Raw genomic sequence first — 26,581 nt, forward strand, 5'->3', positions numbered from 1 at the left:
AGGACCACACCAGCCCAGGGGGGTGGCAAGCACCTTGACAAGGCCCCCTTCCCTTCCCCAGCCTCACAGCTCTAGAGAGCCTCTTGCCTCCAGGCTGCGGGGTGCTCAGAGGCACTCGCTCCGTGCTACGTCCACGAGGCTGCGCTCCAGCTGAGCAGCCAGGCCAAAGGAGCCACTGAGGGGCCAAGGCTGTGGCTGCCCCCAAGCACCCACAGAAGGAAAGTGTGCAGGCAGGGTGTTCACGGCAGCAAGTGAAGGGGCCCTGGGGTGGCACTTCTCATCCCTGTCCTCACCAAGAGATGACAGAGGTGGGACTCACATCACTGGTTTTCTGGCAGGCCCAGCCTACTTGGCAGGGGAGCAGCGAATGGGAGCATCTGTCTGGGCCTCAGCCCCGGAGGGCACTGCGACAGGGTGCGGAGGCCAGCACAGTGCCCACAGCAGGGGGTGCTATCAGTTCGTCCCCGGGGGGTGGAAAGGGGCATCCCCCATGTCCCTCAGCCCTGCTCAGGGGGCTGCCAGCTGAGACAGGACATGCATTGGGGTCCCAGGGATAGAGGCCCTGGCAGGGTGAAGATGGAGGCATCAGAGCAGGGGTAGATCATCAGGCTGGTGGTCCCTAATGTGACCAACTGTGACGACTTCAGTGAAGGTCACAGGGCAGACTGGCCGAGCGGAAGGCAGATGGTGGCAGAACGTGGCTCTGCAGCACCAGGCTGGACTGTGGCCCACCCGGGCTCGGGGCATGGGTTTGCCAGACGCTTAGCAAACCTCTTCCCAAAGCAAAGTGGAGAAAATGCCAGAGCAGACCTAAAGGTGCATTTCCTTGGTTTCAAGGAAGCAATCTGAAGACCAGCGTGCAGGAAGCACAGGGGCAGGTGGGATGCACCAAGAGCAGGGGCTTCAGAAGCAGACACACCTGGGTTTGAACCCAACTCCCCACCACGTCACTGAAACACTGTGCCTCAGGTTCCTCATCTGTTATTAATTAACCACCAGCCTCCCTGATGTGTAAACAGTAAAGAGGGCTGAGGACACTGCATGGTGGCAACAGTGCTGGCCATGTGGCATCCCTTCTTCAGTCCTTAGAGGGTGGTCCTATCTGTTTGCCCAACTCTGGGGTTTTCCCCCATTATGCCATCCTATCTTCCTGGGGTCAATTAAGGGATGAACAAACAATAGTTACCATTTATTGATTGCTTAGAAAGTGACCCAAAAGGACCCTATTTGGATCAGGAATTTGATCACTGTATTTGGGCAACTAATTGTTCATTGGGAAACATGAAATTTTAAAGAAAAGAAAAGTTCTATCTAGCATGTTTCAGTAAACCCCAACTGCTCCTATAGATAACAACTATAGATTCCGGACAAAATATTTTTAAAAACAACAATCTGAAACCACTGGAAGGTGAAGGAAGACAGGCAAACACTGAGAAGAACAGCCACTTGGAAGAAGGAAAAAACATGATTTTACCCTTTCTTTATGGCTTTGGCCTGAGGATGAGCTCAGGTCAACACCACATAGAAGCTAAAACTCTGGTAGAGAACCTACATCTTTCTTGGCCAACGAATCAGAAGACAGAGTACAGGGAAACCACAGCAACTGGACAGTGAAGCAGGGGGATGCAGGAAAGGAGAAAGCCAAAGAGTAGGAGCCCAAAATGTTGTGCATGGACTCTGCCCAAATCTTTGGCTAACTCCTGAAACAGATGTGCATGGAGCAGACTCAAGGCAGTCCAGCCAGCTATAAAAGAAAATGCTAAGATATGAGATGCCCAGAAGACGGAGTTTTCAATTTGAGGCCAACAAAGATAAACACTTGCTATATAATAAAAACAACAGATTCTCTTCAGAGGACTATAACAGAATCCAGAGACTCCAAAACGTAACACTACAATGTCCAGAATACAATCTGAAATTAATTGGCTTTTGATGAACCAAAAAGTGTGACACATTCTCAAGAGAAAACACAATCAATAAATTGATATTCATCTTGAGATGCAAATATTGCAATCAACAGACAAGGATTTTTTAAAGTTTTTAAAATTATACTTGAGAATATTAAGGAAAATACCACGGCAATAAATGCATAGATAGGAAAACTCAGCAAAGAAATAAAAATTTCAAAAAAGAACCAAGTAGAAAAGCTGAAACTGAAAAGTATCTCTAATAAAAAGAAGTAATCCAATCTTAAGAAGAAAAATAATGAGAAAAAAAAAAAAAGACTAGAGCTTCAGGGACCTTGAAACAGTATCAAAAATTCTAACATACTTGTCCTTAGAGCCCCAAAGGGAGAAGAAAGAGAGAATAAGGTATGAGAGGGGGAGAGACAGAGAGAGAGAGAGAGAGAGAGAGAGAGAGAGAGAGAGAGAGAGAAATAATGACCAAAAAATTTCCTAATTTGGTAAAATACATAAATCTACAGATTCAAGAATCTCAGTGAAGCCCAAGCAGGACAAACGCATGCACAAAAGCATGTCGTAACCAAACAGCTAAAGGGCAAGGATAAAGAGAATCTTGGAATCAGCCAGAGAAAAACAACACAAAAACATACAGAGAAACACCAATTTAAATCACTACTGGTTTCTCATCATAAATTATGGAAGCCAGAACACAGTGCTGAACAATACTTTTAAAGTACAGAAAGAAAAGAGCTGTCAGCCAAAGTTCTATACCCAGTGAAAATATCCTTCAGGAATGAAACAAATAAAAACATTTTAGATGAAGGAAAACTAAGAAACTGGCACCTCTTCTGCAAGAAACGCTAAAGCAAGTTCTTGAGGTTAAAGGGAGACAGTACCAGATGGAACTGGTTATTCAGGGAAAAGTGAGCATCATCAGAAATACTAAATACTTGGGCAACTATGAAATACTTTTTCCTCTTATTTCTTTTAAATACATAGGACTGCTTAAAGTTAAAAAACTGTTAACAATGTCGTGTGGTTAACAGTGCATATAAATTTAATATCAGTGACAAGGATAGCATAAAGGACAGAGGTGGGGCAAATGAACCCGTATGGGTTCACTTTATATGAAATGATACAATCTTAACTTTAAGTAGATCATGAAAAGTTAAGATTCTATATCTTAATCCCTAGATTACACTAAAAAATATAAAGAGGTATAGGTAAAATGTCAACAGATCAATTTAATTTATATGTGTGTGTGCATATATATATATATATAGAGAGAGAGAGAGAGATAAAAATCAGAGATTGTTATAAGAGACAAAAACGCAAAATTCAACTGTATGTTGTCTAGGAGAGATGCAATTTAAATATAAATACATAGTAGGTTCAAGTAAATGGATTGAAAAACCTCCCCATGCAAACAGTGTGGTTATATTACCATACTGGAGTGGTTATATTACTATCACATAAAATACACTTCAAGACAAAGAGTATTACCGGAGATAAAGACGAAAGTCCATAATGGTATGAAGTGAATCCATGAGCAGTGCATCATCATCATAAATGTGCATAATAATAGAGCTTCCAAATACACAAAACAAAAACTGTCTACAATTAAAAGGGGTCACAGACAATTCCACGATCATAACTGGACATTTTAAGATGTCTCAGAATTGATCAAACAATTAGACAAAAAAAAAAAAAAAAATCAGTGAAGAAATAAGTGAGTTGAACAGTACTATCAACCACTTAACCGGTATTTAGAGAACACTACAGCGAACAACTTCAGCGTATACATTCAGCATATACATTTCTTCCAAGTGCACAACTACATTCACCAAGATAAACCGTATGTTGGGCCATAAAACAAGTCTCAATATATTTTAAATGACTGAAATCACACAGAGTATGTACTAAACCCTAGTTAATGATATATGTGCCAAGGTTTTTAGGGGAAAATGTACTAATGTGTGCAATTTACTTTAAAATGCATGAACAAAATATGAATTAACAGACTGGTAAAAAGATAAAAATGTAAATATATATGCGATAAAGTATAGCAAAATATTAATGATAGAATCTAGGTGGTGGGTATACCAGTACTCACTGTAAAATTCTCTTAATTTTTCTATATATTTGAAATTTTTCATAATAAAAATTGAAAAAATTCAATTATTTTTTAAATGGAAGTCTCAGAATACTTAAGACACTACTGTACATTGTAAATCTCTAAGAGGGGGAAATGGCTATGTAGTATTTCCCCAACTTATCCATCTCAAGAACCACCCCCACCCCATACCCTTTTAAGGATGATCTCAAGGGAACAGGAGGCCAAAGATTCTACTGGTATAGCAGAATAGGCCCAACCAAAATTTGTGTCAGGTAGACCTGATTTTTATTCCAATTCCATTGAATCCTCACTGTGGAATTACTTCATCGTTCTGAGCCTCAGTTTCATCATCTGTAAAATGGGGCCAATAATTGCATCTACTTGAGGGATTATTTGGGGGCTAAACGGGACCAGGGATGTGAAAAGCCTACCTCAATGTCTGGCATATAGTAGGCAGTTGATAATTATTACTGACCCTCTCCCTCCCCTTCCCAAGCCAGGAGCGCCATGCCTGGACTCATCTTGCCTTCACCAAAATCCCATGAAATCATTCTTTTTCTTCTTACTGCAGAAGCAGCAGCAGTAGCTCAGGGGGTTTAAGTGACTTGACAAGCCAAACAGTTACATAAGTGACGTAATCATGGAAGGCTAAAGTAGAATAAACAAAACTGGACCCAAAATGGTGAGATTTTACAGGCGTCCAGCAGCTGGGATTATGTGAGGGCTCTCCCTAGGAACAGTGAACAAAGAGTGTGCCAAGATAACAGAACGGGGGGGCGGGGGGAGCAATGTGCCAAGAAAATGGAACACGAGGAAATAAAAAGAGAGTCGTGAACATTCGGGCATGACTACATTGAGGACAAGATATTACAAGACAGGCCAGGACACTGGAGAGGGGCCGAGGGCAGCTGAGGCAGTGGACGTCCACCACACGGGGCGATGGTGGCAGTAAGGACATCACCTTTGCTATTCACTGAGCACCTCCTGTGAACCAGACCCTGTGCTGAGAGCATCAGATATAATATCACATCAGTTCTGTCAACCCTAACGAGTACACTCTGTTGCTAACCACGCTGTGGAGATGAGGAAACGGAAGGTTAAGAGGTCAGTTAACTTGCCAAGGTCCCACTGCTTCTCTGGGTGTGGTCCCCCAGGTCCCGTGGCCTCCCATGTGCTCCTCCATCACTGCACTGAGTACCTGGAGTAAAGGACGCACCTGCGTCCTCCTTACTCCCCCCTCTGCTTCTCCTGTTGCTTGGCGCCAGGGAAGGCACTGGTTAACATGGAGCGAGCAGGCGAGGGAGGGGCTCTCCTTGCTTGACATACACCCCAAACCCACCCCCACACCCCAGCACCTGCCTTCTTCTCATATATTTGACTCCATGTGGATTCTTGTTACTCTAGTATTTGTACAGAACCTCCTTGGCCCGAGGGCCTCTGCCCGACCTGTGTCTCCATCCTCCACCGTGGGGCCTCGTGCAGCCAGCGCCTCACAGGCATTGTCTGAGGTCAGGACAGGCCATTTCCGTGGACAAGGACCGAGACCCGTGTGCCTGGTGAGCTCTGTTCAGCTCGCTGGAGCCTCACACTTGTGAACAGTGCAGAGGAGGGGAGCGTCAGTTCATCTACCCGCTGCTCCAGGAGCCCTGGGAGGGGAAGGGTCTGAATTCGGGGCCTTCTGCAGAGGGATCTCGAGGGACGTGAAGGTCGTGTCAGAGCACTGCAGGGTTAGGGGAGAAGAACCAGGTCTCTGGGCATCGTCACCTGCTGTGGAGGAGCCGCCCAGGACGGCAAGCGTCGTGCCATGGGAGAGTGCCCTGGGGGCAGCACAGGGAAGCCCGAGGGCAGGGCCGGGGGGGTCTGGCACAGAGGCCTGGCGAGAAACAGCTGTAGTTTAGTCAGGAGCTCGGGCAGAGGGTGCTGTGCTGCCCAAGAGGGCACTTTCTCGAGGACCCTTCTCACCAGTGGCCAGAGGAGGGTCGGACCAGTAAGTACAGATAGGACTCTGGATCATGGGCCATCAAACTGGAGCAGAGCCAGATGATCTGGGAGGTGCCCTAGCATCACCAGAACCTGTCCCTGGTGGGCTCCGGCGCCAATGGCTCCCTATGAGCCACTTTGGACACAAAAACTGGGTTACATGTGGCAGTGAAGAAGCTAACCACACCACTTCAGTCTATCAGTCATGCCTAAAGGACCCACAGAGAACTGCGGTTTACTTAAACACATGAAACGAAAATGTAAGTTATTCGTTCAAGAAAGAATAAATTCTGCTCTTGAATAGGCTGGGGAAAAGAAACCCCAAAGACGTGGTCCTCCCCTCCAGCCTCATCCCTCCACCCCCGGCACGGCTTTCACATCCTTCCAAGTCTCTCTACAGAACGCAGGGGCCGGTGCCTGATTCAGCTGAGGCCCGCCCTCTGTGCCCAGCTAACCGGTGACAGGGGGCCCAGGGTCAGGGGGGGTCACACGGTACTGTGGCGGCCCCGACATCCCACACTGGAACCTGCAGGCTGGCCGTGTCTGCACACGGCCCAGGCTCAGAGACCAGCGTCGGGGCGTTGGGGGTGGCCCCTCACCCTGGGAGGAAAGCACCCTGTCTTCAGGTCTGCACGGGCTGGGCACAGCGGGCTGTACCAAGTCACTGCAGGATCGCCTCCTCTTCTAGTCAGCCCAGAAAAGGTGTGCGGGGTTCCGAGCTAAAAGAGCCAGCGGACGGGACGCAGGGGAAACAGAAGGGCACTTCTGGCGCGAGCCTCTGAGTGTGAGAGAAGACGGCAACAGGAGCCCGCTTCCCCGGAGAGAGCAAACTCGCTCCGACCGAGGGTGCCGGTGCGCCCTGCACACACACCGTCCTGTAACGCTCTTAAGTCAAAAGACTCCCCTCACGAGGGCTAAAAATAGCGCACACAAGTCCAATTAGTCCCAACAGCAACCAGCAACTCTGGTTGCCATAGAAACAGCACAGCTAGGACGGTGCGTGGGCAAGAAGGGCTCAGCCCCTCTACGCGCAAGGTTCCCGGGGACTCAGGCCACCCCGGGCGCCGGACAGGGGGCAGGGCACTAAGACTCTCTTGACAGATGCTCCCTCCAGACACCTGTCCCAGGTGAACAGCGTATGACCTAATGCTCTAACATCGAAGTCAGCCTTTCCTTTTTAAAATAACTGAGATCATCACGGGGTGTAGGAGAGCAAGCACTCGGAGCCTGGCAGGCGGGGTCACGGACCTCCTCCACAGCGACCACGAGGACCTAGGCGGACGGTTCCTCAGAAACAAACGGATATCGTGTGACCAGGGGCCATGCCCTGCGGGGCTCAGAGAATGAGATGCTCCCCCTCCCCCTCCGGCTGTGCCCGCTCAGAGAGAAGACGAAGAGGGACCGGCAGGTGCCCGGTGTCAGCTGCAGCTCAGAGCAGGAGCTCAGTCCCAGCCACACTGCCCCCTCGCTCACCTTCTAGGCTGGTGGAGAAGCCCGACAGGCACCGCAAACCCCTCTGGTCCTCGTGGGCTGAACCATCTGCAGGCAAAGCCAGCCTGGCACCCAAGGGCCAGCCAACCGTCCCACCCACAGGCCCCAGTGCCTCCTATCGTCCCCTCCAAAGGCCCTGCGTTCCAATCAAAGTGACCTATTTTCCCCACCGAACCCGATGCTTTTCCCAATTTTCCAGCTCCATCCACAGCCCTGCCAGGGGAGCCCTATGAACACACAGATCCTCAGTGGCAGGTAGTGGCCGACCACGGACTCGAGACAGTTGTGGTGGGGAGCAGAGCAGGACCGTGGCCGCCGAAGCCCCCCGCAGGCCAAAGTCGGGTTCACGAACAGCCGCAGGTTGGCAGGGACCCCATCACAGGGAGAACAGAGCAGGCGGGAAGAAGGCAACCAAGACGGGATGCCTGAGGCAGAGGGAGGAAGAGTGGCCATCGCGGGCCCGCATGGCTCTCCCCGTCCCAGAAGCTTCCCCACAACGCCCGCTTCCTGCCCGTAAACCTCTTGAGCCGGCGTGGGCGTGCCTGTGCGACACCCATGTAGCCCTGCGACTGAGCAGCCCCCTTTGTTTAAACTCCGTGACCCCCTCCCCCGCACTGTCTCCGCGTGGTGAAACCCGGCCACTCCACGAGTCCGAGCCCAGATGCCGCCACGCGGCTCCTGCGAGGGCCTCGCTCCCAGCACTTCACGGCTCTCCCCGCGGAACCCAGAGTCCCTGCCAACACTTGTTTCTAGGCAGCTGTCACTCTCTCTGCTGCTTGTATACGTGTCTCGTTTTGTCTCCTCTTCTGGACAGCAGGCTTTACGGGGGCAGGGCCAACTTCTGAACAACCTCTGACACCCCGATAGCACCCCGCAGCCCACAGCTACCAGTTCAACCCGTCTGAAGGAAAGGGATGTGGACCCTTCTTTAAAAGTGCTGCCCCACTAGGGACACACGGGTTCCGAGGCCCCCGCGCCTGAAGGGGGCAGTCACACAGCCACAGACGGCGGTTCTAGACGGCAAGCAGCGCCCCGCACACAGACTCACCTTCCCGGGAAGGGGGGAGCTGCAGGGTAACCGTCCTCGTCCCTAAGGAAGGGCCCTCTCCCCTCTGCAAGGACACACGGAGCAGTCTGGACACCACGACCACTGCCCTGGGAGCACGTGCCTGACGGAAAAGACGAGCTGACCCTGGGTGACCAGCCCGTAAGGGTCCCAACGGGCCAGATGCCAGGTCTGAGTGACAGATGGGGGTGGCTCCCAGCTGAGGCACCTGCTGGGTAGGTGACCAAGAGCAAACCACTGAACCGTCGTCACCGCACCTGTAGGAGGAGGCCAGATGGGCATCCCGGTCATGGCTGTCAGGAGCGCCGGGTGACCTGTCCGCGAGCAACACCTGGTCCAAGGCCGCCGACACACGCCGAGGGCTTTAAACACCACTTCCCCCGGCGTTCGTTGAGCGCTTCCTGTGTGTCAGGGACTCTCGGCTGCCACAAGTTCCACACATCCACGGCCTTTGGGCAGAGCTTGCAAAAAGGTCGTTTTCCCCATTTCATGGCAGATAAACTGAGGCTCTGAGAGTTAATGATTTTCCTCTAAGCCCCACAGCTGGCAAGAGGTGAAACCAAGCCTTGAACCTAGAACTGTCTGGCAAAAGCCGGCCTGCCCTCTCACAGGACACCACCACCAATGGCCACTGTTCCACAGCCAGCACCCCTGCCCACCTGGCCCCCTGGGCACTGCAAGCTTTACTACAGGCACAAACGAAGGAGAACGGGAAGGCCGACCAGAGTGTCCACAGACCAGCAGCGCCGAGAGAAACCCCACCTCACGGGAGGAGCACGACCGCAGCCACGACTGCAGTGGAGACAGCCCCCCAGCCAATAAACAAGTACTGGCCGTCAGGTGGCGTCCCCCACCGCCACCTCGCAATGGCTGCCTTGCAGAGGGGAAGGGACGGAGGAGCCGGCTCGGGACCCCTTGTGGATCTCACCCCAGCGAGACGCAGCGCTTCAAAAGGACAGCGAGGCCACGCGGCCGTCGCTGCAGACCCCCCAAGACCTGGGGTCCCAGCCTAGCCCCAAGCTAAGCCACAACCAAGACCCTCGCCTGTGGATGAAGGGCAGGGGCTGTGGGGTGACGGAGGTGAGGAGATGGTGGTGGAAGGGGACACGGACCGAGCACACGTGAGGCACTCCAGCAGACACGCATATACGTTAGCTCATGCACTACTCACAACGAATTGTTTCCAGATGTGCACATCATGACGTCCGGGGCTGAGTGTCTTGCCCAAGACCAGTGGCAGACAAGCGCCAGGGCTGGGATTCAAATATCACTCTGGCTGGCCCCGTCATGTGTGATGAGCAAGCCGCCGGCACTGGAGGCCTGTGACCCACCCCGTCGCCTGAGGAGGCCCCTCTGACCACCACCGAGCTCCTGAGGGTCTGGACACCCACGTGGTGAGACGCTCCGTGAGGCTCCCGTCAGGGCGAGTCTGCCTGCTGACGCCATCCGAGGGGTGAACTTGGCCCCCGAGCCCACTTCCATCCTGCGGGCAGAGGCCTCTACCTCTGCACCTGTTCTGAACCTGCCTCCTGCCCTTGGATTCTCCCGCCAATCTGCTACTTATGCCTCTAAACCTGACCGGGTCAGCTCCACATACCACCTGTGTCTGTGGCCTCCCCGAAGGCCAGACGACGTCACGGCCACCGTCCGCGGCACCAGAAAAGCCAGGTGTCAATCCTGACTGCCTCTTTCTAACACATTCCCTTACTGCCCAGCGGCCCTGAACCTCAGCTTCCTCAACTGGAAGTCGAGGACACCAGCTTCCATGCAGGGCTGTGGAGAGGACGGCAGCGGTGCGGGACCCCCAGCACTGGCCTGGGGCCCAGCCTGTCACTTCTGCTTGTCCCTGCTGCATGACTGCATGTCCCGGGGGCTCAGTGACAAGGAGACCCGTCACCAGTGAGGCCCTGAGGTGGGCAGGAGGAGTACAGGCTGCCTGGAGGCTTAACCCCTAACTTTTTAAGATCTGCCTTCTGGGTCCAACTGTTCCCAAAACCAAGGTCTATAAAACAAGCCAACAGCAGCAAAACACCTCCTTTTATAAGCCCTTCTGAGTCAGAGACCAGCAAGAAAAGCAAAAAAAAAACACAAGCAAGGCAGATTACGGGACATCAGATTCTAGTAGTGAACGTCCGTCTCCTTCCTCACATACATTTAAGATGACGTTTAAATAGTCACAGAGTAGCAGGAACACACTAAAACCCAGAACAGACCAACACAAGAGCGCACACACGTGCAGCCCGCAAACTTCTACTCTGCGCCCGCTGTGTGGAGCTGCAGGCAGGTGTGGGAACACAGGTTCTGAACTTAAGGACTGTACGGACCATGGGGTTCGTTCTCTATCAGGAGCAGAAGAAACTGTAATTTTAACACTAACACAATAGAAGTTACAGATGTTCCATAAGCTGGAGAAGCAGAAGCAAAGGCACAGAGGTATAAAAGCATACGCTGTATGTCTCGTCCCTTCATCCATTCAACGAACATACACTGAGGACCAAATACGTGCTGAGCGGGCTCCAGGTATATGAAGATTACAAAAAACTTTTCAAGTTCCCTATGTCAAGAAGTTTAGGGCCTGGTACAGGTGGCAAACATGGAAACAAATGGATAGACTGTAAAAGGTTAAATCCAAAACATAAAAATGCTCACAAGTTATGGGAGGATGAAGTAATGCACTATGTCTGGGACTGTCAGGCAGGGCCCCTCAGAAGAAAGACTTCACGGAATGTAGGAAGGAAGATGAGCTCGCCGGTGAGGGGAGGGCGCGTGCTGTGGACAGAAGGAACACACGTGTGTGTGTGTGTGTGTGTGTGTGCACGCGCGCGTGCGTGTGTGTGAATAGGATGCACCGTGGTGTGTCTAGGATGCAAAACGCAAGGAGGCAAACACACGTATACGAACGAATGAACAAGGAACGAATCAAGGAAGATGATGTAAGAGATGAAGCCAGGGGACCCTTCCACCCTGTACCCCAACATCTGGCATCGATCCGCCCCCTAGCAGCCGGCCAAGTTCTCAAGAGCAGAGACGGGATCTTCTGTTACTGAGTCCATAACAGCACCTCGTACCCTCTTAACACGTGTCTGAGGAACAGACAGGAGGAGGGAAGGAAGGTGGGGCGCTCGTGAGCCACACGAAGGCGTTTAGACTTCACTGCACGGGCAGAGAGGCTCTACACGATGACCCTGAACGGGAGGGCAGAGCCGGTGGAGGAGCACCCCGTGAAGCCAACAGAAGGAAGGAGCCTAAAGGTGAGCGTGTTGGCCGGCCGGAGGGCTGGAGACAAGAGCACGTCCCGGAGGCCAGTGCAGCGGCGAGGGGTGAGGCAGGGTGCTGGCCCCCAGGTGCGGGGCCGTACAGAAACCGCTGCAGAAAGCCGCCTACACACACCAAAGGCGCTGACGGGAGCCGCCGCAGGCTAAGCAACCCTCAACGCTTCAGGAGATGACACACAGGAAGCCAGTCAACATTCTTACGACACCCTGGGATGCTGGAGACGGCTTCGGTGGCTGCAAACGCAAGGGAAAAAGACTCCACAGCTGCCGAGGGGGAGTAAGTGGAGTGAAAAAGCGAGATCACCAGCTGCACGGGGTGCTCACCGCAGCACTTCAGCCTCCCCTCAAGGGAGCACTGGCCCCAACGCTGCTTCTCTAGACACGCTTGATTTTCTTTGCGGGCCAGGAACGGGCAGCCTGGGTCTCCGACAAAGACTCCCACAGCGCAGGCCCTGGCAGGACGGCGAACTCTGGAAGGTGCCTGGGTGGGCAAGGGGGGCTGAGATGAGGGGGTAAGCGTCAAGTTCAAATCTGCCCCAGAGAGCACGAGGCCACCACGTCCCCAGAGACACCCAGCACTCCCGGTGGACAAAAAGTGAGCACGTCTGAATGCGCACACCCAACAATAAAATGGGTAGGCGAACACCATGGCTCTGGAAAACTGAAACGCACCTGGTCATGCAATGTGGTGAGGATTTTTAAAAAAATAACTTGTATATATTTCGAATAATATTATTACATGCACATCATAAACACTGAAAAACAGGAGGAAAAGATTCCCCCACGACTCTCTTCCCGTGCACACTGTGTTGCATTCCCTTCCAGTCACATGAACTTGCCGTGCTTGTCTTACTTAAGCGTGCTAGTTGATTTGTACACACTGTGTATCACACTACAAATACCAGTCTATGTCCTGTCTCCCCCACACATGAAGCGGTGGACATGTATCCACGCTGCAGGCATGAGCTTCAGCTCCTCTGCAGTCTGGGCCTGGAGCGGGGGTGATCGGTCCTGATCCTGGGAAATGGACTTCAGATTCTCCCAGCCTCGTGGAAGCATCGGTGGCTGCCCACCAGCTGGTGAACAGGCAGACACAGAGCCAGTGGGTCAGGTACAGTGACTGGGGCCAGGAGGATCCACAGTCCCAAGGGACGGCCGAAGAGCTTTGGCAAGCACCTGGGCAGGGGTCCCCAACCCCCCGCCCCAGGTCTCAGCAGCAGCTCGGGGACATCCCAGCCTCGCGGACCACGGCGCCAGGGCCACCTGCTCCAGACGTGGCGTTTCCTCCACTCTCATCTAGGCAGCGTGTCTCCCTTGCCTGTGTCTGCTGGCATCACAATCCTCGTTGTGACAACGGAGCTCGGCATTACAAACTCTATAAAAACACAATCTCTGATGGCTGCATAACAGTCAATTATACAAATGTACCGTAATTCACTAATCATGCCCTATGGTCGGACATATTGGTTTCTAAAAATAACATAGAAATAAACACCCTTGTGTTCAACCCTCACTCTGTAGTTTAGATTTATTTTCATCAGGACAGCTTCCCAGGAGGGACTCGCTCACTGGCTCAAAAGCTTTCAAGGCTCTTTGTTATAGATTCTCAAATGGCTCTGCAGTCAGGCTGCAGCACAAAGGTGCGTTTATGTTCATGGAAACCCTAACACTTCATGGCAGAAGATCCAGACGTGGAAGGGAGAGGGACCCACAGGACCTGAGGCCCATTCCTCTAAAAGTTCATAAATCCCTGTGGACCACAGGGAGCCATGCCCACCAGGGGACAAAGAGGAAATGGGAAAAAAAGTTGACCCTGACCAACGTCCTCAAAGCACACTTTGTGAGGCACAACCTCCAGCAATGTGAGGACCAGCAGAAGCATCTGGAAGCTTCAGATGCCGGGAAGGTGCCAGGAGTGCTTGGCGCCACAAAGGCCTGGGTGTGAAACCCCGTCCCCAGAGCAACCAGCCGATCTCAGACTTCCGCCGCCAGGACTATGAGAAAGAAATTTCTATCGTTTCCAAGCTACCCAGTCTGTCGTACTTTGTTATGGCAGCCCGAAGACACCAGGGTAAATCTCCCCATCTCAAGGTCTTTAACTCAATCACATCTGCAGAGTTCCTTTTGCCACGTAAGGGAACACATCCGCAGGTTCCGGGGATTGGAACGTGGACGTCTCTTAGGCGGGGGGCACTGTCCTGCCTACAACCCTTGTCAACCACTTGGTACTGCCCTGGACCCTAGGGGGCGAGACCACAAGGAATTCATGGCCGCTGCTCCCAGAGTCACCACTCACTGGGGAGAGACACCCGTAGACACAGTCACGGCACAGCGGAGTCTAACAGCAGGGCAGGTGCCAGGAACCGCGGGACACAGAGAAGAAGGACGTGTCTCAGGAGGTCAGGCAGGCCTCCGGCAGACAGGATGCTGGACTGGGTCTGGGAGAATGGACACATTCTCCAGGTGGACCGAAGAGAGAAATCTGTTCCCTCAGGGAAAGGGTGCGGGGCAGAGCACCGGCCTACACTTGATTCCGAGTGTGCTCCCTCGCTCAGACACCCTGACTCAACCCCCCACTAGGAAGCCACAGCCCTGGGATCTAGAAGCCAGGACGCCCAGTCTAGCCTGGCTCTCCCTCCAGGCAGCTGTGAGATCCCGAAAAGGCCACTTTGCCTTCTTGGTGGCCTCAGGGTCCCCACCGGTAATGAGGGATCAGGGCTCTGACGATCTCAAAGACCCCCCTTCCAACTTCAAGGTTCCAAAGTTTGATGGAGTTAAGAGGTATTTTTCAGAACAATCATTACAAATATTCAGAAGAACCGCATCTCCAAAATAACATTAAGAATAGTTATTAAAGAAAACACGAAGAGATTAAATAAGGTAAACAAACATGGCAAGACTGTGTAACTTCAAGCACTCAGCAAATTCTGGGAAAAATAATGTTTGACAGAGGCTAGATTTTTAATTTCCCTAAAATACTAAACATCTCTAACAAGGAGCTTTGACCCCAGTGCTATTAATAGGCACCCTTGAGAAGACTATTCAGTGAAAGCAGCAGAGGAAAGCTGTCCCTAAAATTATCCCAACAGCAACTGACTTCCTCCCCGGGACTGAGCACAGAAGGAAGCATCACGTTATACTGATCCAAGGACAGCAGGGCAGGGTGAGGGCCCCCCAGGGCCATGTCTGTTCTGAGCTGCCCAGGCTGGCGGTAACTGTCAGTCTGTCCGCCTTCATTCCCTAGATCTGGGCTCCCTCCTGCACCACCTGTAACTGCAGTGCAGAGTGTACGGCTTATTCGTCTGCAGACCCTCAGCACCTAGCACAGGGCCTCCGACATTCGGGCCTTTAGAAAGGGTTGTTAAGAATATTCTCGTGTGGTCTGAAATATGCCTTCTGTAGTTGCAATACTGGCTTGTCTGCTTCCCGAGGTTACAGATTCTCCCCACATGACACCCTTGAAAATCGCCTTTTGTCAGGCAAAACACCTGGGGGGAGAAGCATCAGGTCCTCCAGACCACCCGCCGCCCTGTCTCCTCTGAACAGACTGGGGTCTGCACACACCTCTTGGGCACAGAGCTGGGAATGCAGGCTGACAAGGTGGTCCTCAGGTCCCGTTTAGCAGAAACAGTGCCTTCATGAATTTTTTATCATCAGAACTACTTATCAAGAACAAAGGTTCCCAAAGCAAAGCAGCTTCACCTCCTGGTCTCTGGACACCCCTCTCAAGGTGTCCATTAGCATTCAGGAGCCATAACCTCTGCTTCCCTCTTCCAGAAACATCTCCAAAACACAAGAAGCAAACACAAACAATGCAATTACTTATAAAAAATAAAGAAGAGTCCCGGAGCGAGGAAGCTACATGTTAAGTAGGGAGTCTGCTGTGTGCTGAATGCAGAACAGGTTCGCGAGAGATGATTAATTGGAAATAAAAGAATTCCCTCTAACCTAACCAGCAATACACAGCCATGAAGGAAGCAAGGCAGACAGGCATCCTGGGGGCCGTGCAGCCTCCATCACGAGGCTTTCCAGCACAACACCCCGAGTTCTCTCGGAGGGAGGTTTTTAAAGAGAAAAAAGGTCCTTGGTACATATCAATTCTGAAAAAACAAACAAACAAACAAAAACTTTAAACAGGATGCTAGTATGAAGTGATGAAGACAGCTGATTTCAACCAATACCAAGGAGCACTTCCTCCAGGCTAGGCCCTGCATAAGGGGAGAGGGTTCCTGGGCAGGGGGGATGAGGTCCCTGGCTGGACTGTCTCGTCCTAGAGGGGAGCTGGACACAAGGAGAGGCCGTGCCATGCCACCCCAGAGCAGGTGCCCCAAATTCCAGTCCTCACTCGGCCTCGTGGGAGTGCGGGGTGGGACACTTGAGGACTCTGGCCCCTCCCACCCGAATCTCTCTGACGGGGGATGGGGCAGCCACGGTCTCAAGTCTCCCCCTTTACTGGATAGGTTCAGGCTGCCCACTCTTCAGATTGCTGAGGCTCAATAAGTGAGTCTATAAAGCTGGCAGCACGGTGCCCAGCACGTGCCGGGTGTCACACACATCAGTCCCTTTCTGGTCTCGTGTAACAAAACCTGAGAGCAGAGATTGGGCTTCCAGCCAGAGTAGCCTGAGTCTGACAGGTGCTCAATAAACCTCAGTTAAAACAACAAGGGATTCACTTCCACGCCTAGCACACATGTGCATCACACCAGGCTACGTGGGTATGTCTGTGAGCCCTTCTCCACACAGCACCAGCATGGTGCTTAGGACATGATGGGTATTCTAGTAATGCCTTCCGAACAAACGTAGGAAAGAACGAAAGAATGCAGAGTCAACTGTAATGTTATATGTTCATATAGGAAAAAAGCAACCATCCTCTAAAGATGGCAAAAAATGAAAGATGAAGACCCAAAGAAGTATGGTAGTTTCCCTTTAAATGCAAAGAAAGTACTTGGACTCCAGCACTGTCCAAATCTTGGTGCCCTTCCTATAGGATTGCCCACCCTCGCCTCTTTGATCTCAGGCTGCCCTGTGACTTCTTTGACCAACAAAATGTGCAGGAAGTGATCCAGGCCACATCCAAGCAGCATGCTCCCGAGCTATCATGTGGCCTGTCCCCTTCTCTTCCCTCTGCCCCAAAACCAGGACGTCTCCCAAGGACACGGGCCACGCATGGAAGCAAAACGGAGCAGAGCTAAACCAACCTGTGATACACACAAAACGTGAGCAAGAAACAAATCTTCCTGTGGTGCTAAGTAACTAAGATTCTGGGTCTTTTGTTACTGCAGAGAAATTCAGCCTAAACTGAATGATACAGAAAGTGATTCAATTCAGGTCCTACTGGGCCAGGCACTAGGCCAGGAGCCAGCACTGAGATAATGAGAACGTGACCCCTGCCCAGAGGGGGCTCCCAGGGCAGAGAGAGACATGCAAGCAAATAAGGACACCCTAGCATGAGATGCAGAGGACGCGTGGATGAAAGGCGGGAGGAGTGGGGAAGCCCAAAGTCCCCTAGGATGAGGAGATGACGCGGCCGACTGGGTCGGGCGGGGCGCTGCAGACAGAGAACGGGATGCCCCAAGCCCGCACCATGCTATGTGTTGTTTTACTTCAGCATTTTTTCTTTCCTTTTTTTCCTTTTCCTATTGCTATGGAACAGTACTTGGAAACTGGATGATGAAAGAGGTAAAAAAGTATGCATTGTTTTTGGCTTTTTAAAATGCACAATGATTCTGGTAAAAATAAACTCTTACCATACGATCCAGCTGTCATGTCCCTTGGTGTTTACCCAAAGGAGCTGAAAACTTACATCCACACAAAATCCTGCACATGGGTACTTAGAGCAGCTTTATTCATGAAGGCCAAAATTTGGAAGCAACCAAGATGTCCGCCAGTAAGTAAATAGATAAACAAACTGTGGTACTTCCAATGGAATATTATTCAGTGCTAAAAAGAAATGAGCTATCAAGCCATGAAAAGACATGGAGGAGCCTTCAATGCGTATCACTAAATAACAGAAGTCAGCCTGAAAAGGCTACATCCTGTATGCTTCCAACTATATGACATTCTGGAAAAGGTAAAACTAAGGAGACAGTAAAAAGATCAGTGATCACCAGGGGCTGGAGGGGAGGGAAGGATGAACAGGCGGAGCACGGGGGGTTTTAGAATGATGGATACACGTCACTGTACACGTCATTGTCCAAACCCACAGAATATACAACAGCAAGAGTGAAAAACAACCAAAAAACACTTTCCCTAATAAAAAGCTGGTGTAGGTGGATGGAGGGTACACAATGACATATGCACGCACTCTTTTTTATATATATACATTAAATGGAGAAACTCGCAGCCTTTGCCCCATGGCCTTAACAATTCCCACAGCTCTCAGGTGCCTGTTTTCTGATTATGTGCCCCCTGGTCACTACAAACCCCTGGAAACAGGCTCCTACAATCAGGAGTCTTAAGTTCTTTCCCAGGATGGGATGCCCAGTCTTCCTTGAATCTCAGGGATTTCCAAGACGACCCTGATGTCAGGGGGGAGGACACAGCAGAAGGGGGCAACTGGACTTGGCCTCTGGAATCCGGCAGCTGGCGGACAACTGATACCGTATGTTAACAAAGCGACATTCCTGAAGGGAGGCACGGTGTGCTCTCTGTGAGCCTCACCTCGCAGGGCCTTTGCCTCTCTCGCTTCAGGATGGCCTGTGACTGACACAGCAGAGTACTCCACGTGTCTCCGAGGTAATACAAGTGGATTGGCATTTTTGGAGCAGTTGCAGGTACGTGAGAGCTACTCACTCAACCTTCTCACCCACCTCCCCAGGCAGGTACCGCCATCAGCCCGGGCGTGCAGATGTCAGCACTGACGCTAAGGCAGGGTACGCAACTTGCCCGAGATCGTGCCACAGGCAGAGGTCAAGGAGGCAGGACCTGGCCCAGGTCTCTGCAACCCTGAAGCCACGGCTTTTCCACTAGTTCTGAAGTGGAGAGATTCTCAGCTACGGCTGCACTTCACATAAACCCCTGGAGCTGTAACCGTATTTTGAAGATAGTAAGGATAACGTTCATAGTTTTATGCGTGTGTGCAGGTGTGTCTAAGTACACCTGAGCACATGTATATACACAGTGCACATACTGTGTGCATATAATACCTATGCAATATATTCATTCTCAAGTTGAAAGATAGGGAAGGCAACTGATAAGATGGCCCTGAATGGGCGGACGCCCGCTATCGTGCTAAAATGCTCCGCGTCACGGCCTCGGGAATGATACGCGGTGATGGCACCCCTCCTGCGCAGGTCTGTCACGTAGCCTTGCCCTTGATCTATCTGATCGTCCAGTCGCTGGCCCTTCCTTCCCGACACACTCTGGGGTCCTCCAATCCACTGTCCTGTAACACCTGCATCTCTGGTGCCTGGAGAGGCTCCTGGGAAGCTCTCGACTCACAGGTAGAACGACCCAGGGAACCGACGGGAGGGAGCTCACCACAGGAGGCCTCTCACGAGCCCGCTTCAAACCCTGGCTCGGACACCCATGGGCAGTGTCACCTGGGGCGGGTCATCTGCTCCCGCTGAGCCTGTCTCCTCAACGGGCACGCAGAGATGACAGGCTGGTGGGGGGATGACACGAGAGGCCCGGAAGCCTCCTGCTGACGGGGAAGGCTAGAAAGCGTGACCGTGTAGAACGCAGAGGCGTCAGCAAGTGGTCCGGGAGGAAGCCTCGGACGCCCCCTTCCCTCCAAGGCCAGGGGCACAAGGTCTCATGCGCTGGAAGCCGAGGGGAGCTCCTCTGCCAGCGCGGGTTTTACTGTGTCCATCGTGGGCAGGTTCCAGCGGCTAACGGGTCTTTTGAGTCAATGTACCTTCGTGGAGACCTTCTGAACTGACACAGATTAAACGACTCCATCATGTCAACACCCACTTCCCTTCGGTTTTGCCACCAGCGGTTCTAATACTCTGCTGTGAGGCTGCCTTGTTATCCAAGTTCCAGCCAAATTCCAACCCTGAAATGCTTCCTTATGTGAAAGATGCTAGGTAAGGCAGTCCGAGAAAGGACGCAGCGATTTTTCTGGGCCGTCGGTCAGTCTGCTGATAAGCATGCCGTGGACCAGACTCCCCCCGCCAGAGGAGGGTCCCTGCACTGGCCTCAGCCCTGCCGACCCCTGCAGCCTCGGGCCTGGGACCAGCCTGCCCGGCTTCAGGCTGCCCCACACTGCTGGCCGGGATGAGGATCCCAACCCTCCTCTTTCACTTCTCTTCCCACGGTGGGATCTGCGTCCCATTCCCAGGCCCAAAGGCGGTGTATGGGGTTGAACGGGAAGAGCTTCCCTAAGCTGGGGAACAGAGGGGCTAGCTGGGCCCAAACAAAAGGGCAGCCCCCGGAGTCCCGCAGGGGCCCAGCAGGCCTCTCTGAGCTTCACTGGCTACGAGCCCGATCAGGGCCGGGAGAACCGGGTGCCAGCAGCTTGAGATCCCTTGTGGAGCCCCAGAGAAAGGCACCGGTTGTACAGAACGCCTGTTCCAGGAGACGGGGAAGAGCACGCCTCTGCCCCACCTTTCCCCAAGGTCTCGCTCCCAGGAGGGAGGAGAATAAAACGGTCAAGTCTTCCAAGTGTCCTGCAGCTTTCAGTCAGCTCCACTGCTATTTCCTCACAGGACCTAACCGAGCCCCCAGTTTGCTGGGAGCCTGAATGACAAGCCCAAGGGCACGAGCCAGGCATTGGCAGAGACGCAACCAGAAGCCAGACCTTCGGCTCCCACTGCTGTGCTCTTTGCCCAAGGTCACAGCGCGGCATTTCTGGTGCAGCAGGAAGTGGGCTGCCCCTGCGAGGACAGCAGCCTTGCGGCCATAGCCTTGGTGCCCTCAGAACCTCACCACCCCGCCCTGGCCATGCATCTGCTGGGCAAGCAAATGGCACCACCACCCACCCAGCTGCCCAAACTAGAAACTTCCCTTTCCTTCTCCACAGCCCACACCCACCAACCCTCTATCCTTCCTCCCTCCTGAGGGTCTCCGGATCCCGACCCTTCTTCTCTGCTCCAAAGGGTGCCCCCAGGCGCAGCCGCCATGACCTGCCTGAGACCACCCAGGCTCTCACCAGCTGTCACCCCTTCCAGACACTTCCTAAAAGGTCAAGCTGACACTCTCCTGCCTCGAACTCTCTTGTGACCACCCCTTCCCCTCCAAAGACGTGGCTTTGACCACGGCTCTCACGGGAGGATTTCAAGCCAGGGTGAAGCTGTCATTTATCCTGAAGGTGAAAACGGGGAAAACCCAAAAGACAAAGACATCTTCAAATGTATCCCTCATTAAAAATGTATTAAGACTCATCGGCATCCAAGGTCCGCTAAGATCTGGCCCAGACCAGTCCACCCATCACCACCCCTGCACTCGGGCCACAGGAAACACCCAGCTCTCCCATCCTGAGTTGCAGTGAGCTGTTCGTCAAATGGGAAAAATAACCCTGGCCCTGGAAAAACACAAACATTCACAAGCTTAAGTTAGTTTCAGAGGAAGCAGCATAACGTATGACAAATACACCCAGACATCCCGAACTCTACTTCCCCTCCTCTCCCCACCAGCCCCTGAAACCAGTTCCCGTGGACAGTCAGGATGCTGCCACTCCCGTGTGGGCCGCAGCCTGGTCCTGCCAGACCCAGAGCCACTCAGCTCCAGGGCTGCGTCAGCTACCAGAGGTGGATGCAGGTTTCCCAATCCCGCTGGGCCTCTGAGAGCCCTAAGCAGCCCCAGCGTTACCCCGATATCTCCCGCTGGGCAGCTGCTGAGAACAATGAGCCTTAATTATCTGACGGGCAGGATGCTTTAGAGCGGAGAGACACAGGAAACGGCTTCACTTCTTCATCTGTTCATTTTCCAAACCTCAGACAGAAAATGCTTGTGTGTTTCATTTTGAGCTTATGAAAAAGTGTTAGAGAATTTCTTAATGTCTACTCATCCGTTGGGGATGAAAAGGCATGCATTTGGGGTGTAAGGTTAGATAAAAGGAAAAGATCTAATAATAATGGCTCCATCACAGAAAGTAGATAAGCAGACACCAGTGCCTTCTGATGGAGATTCTTTGCAAAAAGAAAAGAAAACTATCACTGAATATGATCAAGCCTCTAGAGCTTACTACCAATTTAATAAGGAATAAAGAAAGAGAAGTCAGTCAGAAGAGCAAGGTCACCACCACCACAGGCACCCAACTGGCCAAATCCCCAACTGGGGGACCTGATTTAGTCAATGAACAAGTGTGAGAAAAAAGAGATGCACAGGGAGCCTACAGATTAAAAACGGATGTGCGACTTATCAACCTCTTGAATTCTGATTCCAAAAAATGTTTAAAAAACATGACACCGAGATCATTGGAAATTTAAACATTGATATTGAGGAACTGCTCATTTTAAAACATGATATGGCATTGCGGTTATGTTTTTAAAAAGAGCTCCAATGTTGACTATTAAAATATTTGCAGATGAAATGATATGCCGTCTTGGATTTACTTCAAAATAACACAGGAAATGGGGCAGTTGGTGAGGGAGAGATGAAAAAGATTGGCCATGAGTCACTAGTTACAGAACTGGGTGAGAAGTACTATTACGGCACCTCTTGTATATATTTGAATTCTCCACATAAAGTTTTTAAGTAAAAGAATGAATAACGACACACCCCTTCCCTTCGGCACCTTCGCTGAAGTGGCCCAGCGCCGAGGTGGGCACGGCTGGGCTTCTTCCCCCCCGCCCATCTGACAGATGAGGCATCAGCATCAGAGAGCGTGAAGGACCAGCCAAGGGTGCGACCAAGGACCAGCCGAGCTGGGGTTGCAGCGCACGTCTCGGCTCGGTCCAGGGCACTTTCCTCTTCCCACCAGATAAGATGAGACCCTTTCCCTAACATGTGGGCAGACACCTTTGAGGGCCCTGAGAGGTCTGCGCATGGGGCTCCACGGCCAGACTCCAATCCCTACGAAGGGAACGATGAGTTCCCAGAATTTCTAGCTCCAGACCAACCGGAGCACTGCGGCTGGGGGAGACTGGGCTTGGGAGTGTGAGGGATAAGCACCAAAGAGAACACAAGACCCGTGTCACTACCCACCACCTCTTCCTGGTGAACTGAACCAGGGGGATAATCACCACCATGTCCCCCGATGGGGGTCAGCTTAAAGCCTGCCTGAGTCAGGCTGTGAGTGGAGGCGCCCTGAGCAGGACCCCTAAGGAGGAGGGGAACGCTTGTGAATGACACTCTGCACGCCCACGGCTAACTCACTCACTCACTCATGCACGTTACCTGAGCACCTACTGTGTGCCTGACAGCGCCCTGAGCAGGACCCCTAAGGAGGAGGGGAACGCTTGTGAATGACACTCAGCACGCCCACGGCTAACTCACTCACTCGTGCACATTACCTGAGCACCTACTGTGTGCCTGACAGTGGATCACGGTGGTAGGGACGTTCAGAGCTGAGCAAGACACACACGCTGCCCCCAAAGACCCCACAGTCGAGCCCCGTGGTCCCCGCACAGGGCCACCCGTTAGAGTCACCAGGGGAGACTGACAGGTCCCGAGGCCCAGGTGGCACCCAACCAATCAGATCAGGATATGGTGGGGCGGGGGGAGCCCCGTAATAACAATTTGAGGCAAAGTTTGGGAACCTCTAGTCTGGCAAGAGCGAGACGCGAGGTAGAAAATACCAAACACCATCCAGGAGCCCATGGACGCACAGGGGAGCAGGACACGGCTCCAGGGGGAGAGCGGGGAGGACCCGGCGGGGCGGCTCTGTCACGGCCTGAGGTCCCCCAGTGCTGACCCTGCGGGCCATGTTCTGCTCTCCCATCCGCGCCGAAGGCCGAGGGGCCCCAGGGGATGGCCTTGCTCCCTCCGGGCCTTCCTGTCACTTCCCAAGGGTGGTCATCTGCCTGAGATTCCCGTGGGTGCACCTCCCCCAAGACCCCAGACCCCAGGCGTCCCGCCAACCCCCAGCTCCCAACTGCAATGATGCCGGCCCATAACCTCGGCTCCCAGACCCAGGGGCGGCAGGTCTGCTACACCGGATGCCTCAGTGTCGCCCTCTACCCTTCTGGTTACCTGGTTACCAGTTCCCTGGTCAGGCCTCGTTAACAAGCCCTCATAGTAAGTCCTCCCTGTGAAGCGGCTGTGTGGCCTCTGGCTCCTGACAGAGGAGGACCTTCTGTCCCCACGTCAGACACCGCCCAGGAGCCTGGGCAATGCGGCTCCAAGTCATAACTAAGCACTTGAGCAAAACTCCGCATAGTCATCTCCCCAGAAAGGAAGCACAAGACCCCAAGCGCACGCTCTTCCCTAGGCCTGGCGGCTCGGATGGCGGGAGCCGTTCTCACAGCTGAAAATAACATTACCTGCCCGTCATGGAGCACCTGCCGGGGGTCACGTGCAGTGCTAGGCACACAGCCTGGACTAACTTTAGTACTTATAACGACCTGCAGGACAGGCATCAGTATCCCCACTTTACTTGAAAGCTCAACAAGGCCAAGCGACTTACCCAGACAGCCGAGCCAGCCAGCGGCCGAGCGAGACCGGGCCTGGGCTCCGTGTGGCCCCAGGTCTGCGCCCGCTAGGCCTGTGTCCACGGGGTGGGTGCCTGAACACCAGCCTGCAGCCAGGGCGTGGGTGCAGGGGGCACCAGCTCCTGCAGGAGGGAGGCTCCAGTCGCTCAGGACAACAGAGGCCACACAAAGCTGCCCGGCATATGGAGCCCAAGCGAGTGACCTGGTTTTTCTTTTCTCACGAAGAGGAGAGACTCTCTCCTGTCGTCTGAGTCTGCAAACTGCAGCATCTTCCAGGCATCGAATCTCTGTCACCTGGATGCTTCTCCAGGCTGAGCTGTGACCCCTCTTCTTGCTGCCTATGAATCATTATGGGATCCTATTGATTCTGGCGCCATCTGGGTTTCTATTAGGAGACTTGCAAAACCGCTAACTGGAAGGGATGCAGAGTGGGGTGGCGGAGACACTGTGGCCAGGGAGTGAGGAGCCCGGCACCAACGTCATTCTGCCCGGGGCTTGCGAAGCAAACCTGAGCCTCAGTTTCCCCATCGGTCAGCTGAAAGGACAAGAACACACCAAGGTGCTTTCTCCTGGTTTCCATAAGCTTAGTTTCTGAAGGACTCTCCCACTTTCCTCCCAGTCTGAAAAAGGAACAAAGAAAATCCACAAAGTCTTCTGACTCAGAACGGCTGTAGAAGAGACCACCGGGCTGGGGGCACAGGCCTGTGGACTGCGGGGGGCAGGGCAGGCCACCCGTGGAAGGAGGGCAGGCCACCCGTGGAAGGAGGCCGTGCGCAAATTCCAGCTGCGGTTAAACAGCAAAGGGCAACAACATCGGGCTCCTAACAACAAGGGCTTCCTCGCGGGATGCAATGAAGTGCTCGACGGAACTGAACAAGAGAAAAACGTGGAGACAGTTGGTAGCAGGAGCTAGGTATTTGGGGCTGGGGCTGTTCTGGGCTCGGATAAACAGCAATTTGTGATACAGCGGCATACACCCCCCGAGGCGGGCCTGCACGGAAATCACTGCTTACACGCTCACTGTTCCCGGGGAGGGCGCCTGCACACAGGTGAATGATTGCGGGGGTAGAGGACGCACAGGCTGCTCCCCAAACCCCTCTGCGGGGACTTACAGAAGATCAAAGTCAAAATGAGAGGAGGACGGGACCTTAGTGGTCACCTGGCTGGTCACCTCTCTGAGCCTCAGTTTCTTCATCTGCTAGATAGAGATGATGATCACGATAGCGACCTCAAAAGACACGTTGAAGACAGAACACGCAGCACAGCAAGTAACCAATCACAAGTCATCGCTTATCACGTGATCACTTCATTTGCTCGTTCACTCCTACAGGAAACATTGTCTGAGCCTCTCACAGGACCAGGGAAGGAGTTAAAACCTAGAGGAGGGAGAAGGCTTATCTAAAGCCACTCAACAGAAACAAATTGCCGGCTGAATGCAGCGCTGTGCCACAGGCTGGGCCCCACTCAGACCATCAGGAGAACCCTAGAAACACAACCAGAATGCCATGGAGGGCCCAGGCCTTCTCACTCCCACCCCAGAGCCCCGCCAGGACCCTCCAGATGTGAGGGTCCGGCCCTCCCCACGGCCCGGACGGCGTCAAGGGGAAAGTCTCCGAGTTCCGAAGGTGTGCTTGCTCTGGAGCCCGTCCCTGCCCCTCTGGCTCGACAGCCATTCTAGGACCCGTGTGGTGCACTATCCATCCGGACACTTGACAGGGCTGACCTGTTCTCAGCCAGCCAGCGACGAGGCTCCCCAGCGAGGAGACGCCTGGACCAGACGTGCCAGGCCTGCCAAGCAGGCAGTGGCTCCCTGTGAGGGAGGGCGGGACAAGGCGGGGTAGCCTGAAGCACAGGATGAGACAGCATCTGTTACTGTAAATTAAGAGAGATTGTGCATAAATGAGGGTTGTCATGAAATTTAATTTTAATGGTTTGATAATTAAGCAAAAACACAATAATTATCATATCTTAATTTTTCCAGTACATTTGCTGCTGGCGACACTGTATTTTCTTAAGGAAGTTCATGCTGTTTCACTCAGAAAAGCGTTCTACTGTTTCTGGTCATCTTTTGAAACTGGAGGAGGGGGGATGCCCAGTTCCGGGGACATAGCCTAAAGAAGTGCAGGTAACTCCCGCGGAGGGGTATGGTGGCAACTGGGCAGCCCCGGGTTCCAATTACAACTAACTGCGTGGCCCGTGGCAAGTTCGAGCTCTCT

At 52.8% G+C, this 26,581-nt stretch overlaps 1 protein-coding gene across 3 annotated transcripts in view; it reads right to left on the minus strand.

The window, feature by feature from the left end:
* The window catches only part of TRAPPC9 (trafficking protein particle complex subunit 9), a 535,221-nt gene that overhangs the window by 143,245 nt on the left and 365,395 nt on the right, over positions 1–26,581 (minus strand). Inside the window, exon 21 of one of the 3 annotated variants that reach the window (XR_009697631.1) lies at positions 26,112–26,237. The exons of the other annotated variants lie outside the window; for them this stretch is intronic. The gene's annotated coding sequence lies outside the window, so the exon portion shown is untranslated. Of the gene's footprint in view, positions 1–26,111; positions 26,238–26,581 lie in introns of those variants that run through there. 3 annotated transcript variants of the gene reach the window in all.

The sequence above is a fragment of the Eubalaena glacialis genome, chromosome 17, assembly GCF_028564815.1.
Source record: "Eubalaena glacialis isolate mEubGla1 chromosome 17, mEubGla1.1.hap2.+ XY, whole genome shotgun sequence".
Taxonomy (NCBI): Eukaryota; Metazoa; Chordata; class Mammalia; order Artiodactyla; family Balaenidae; genus Eubalaena; species Eubalaena glacialis.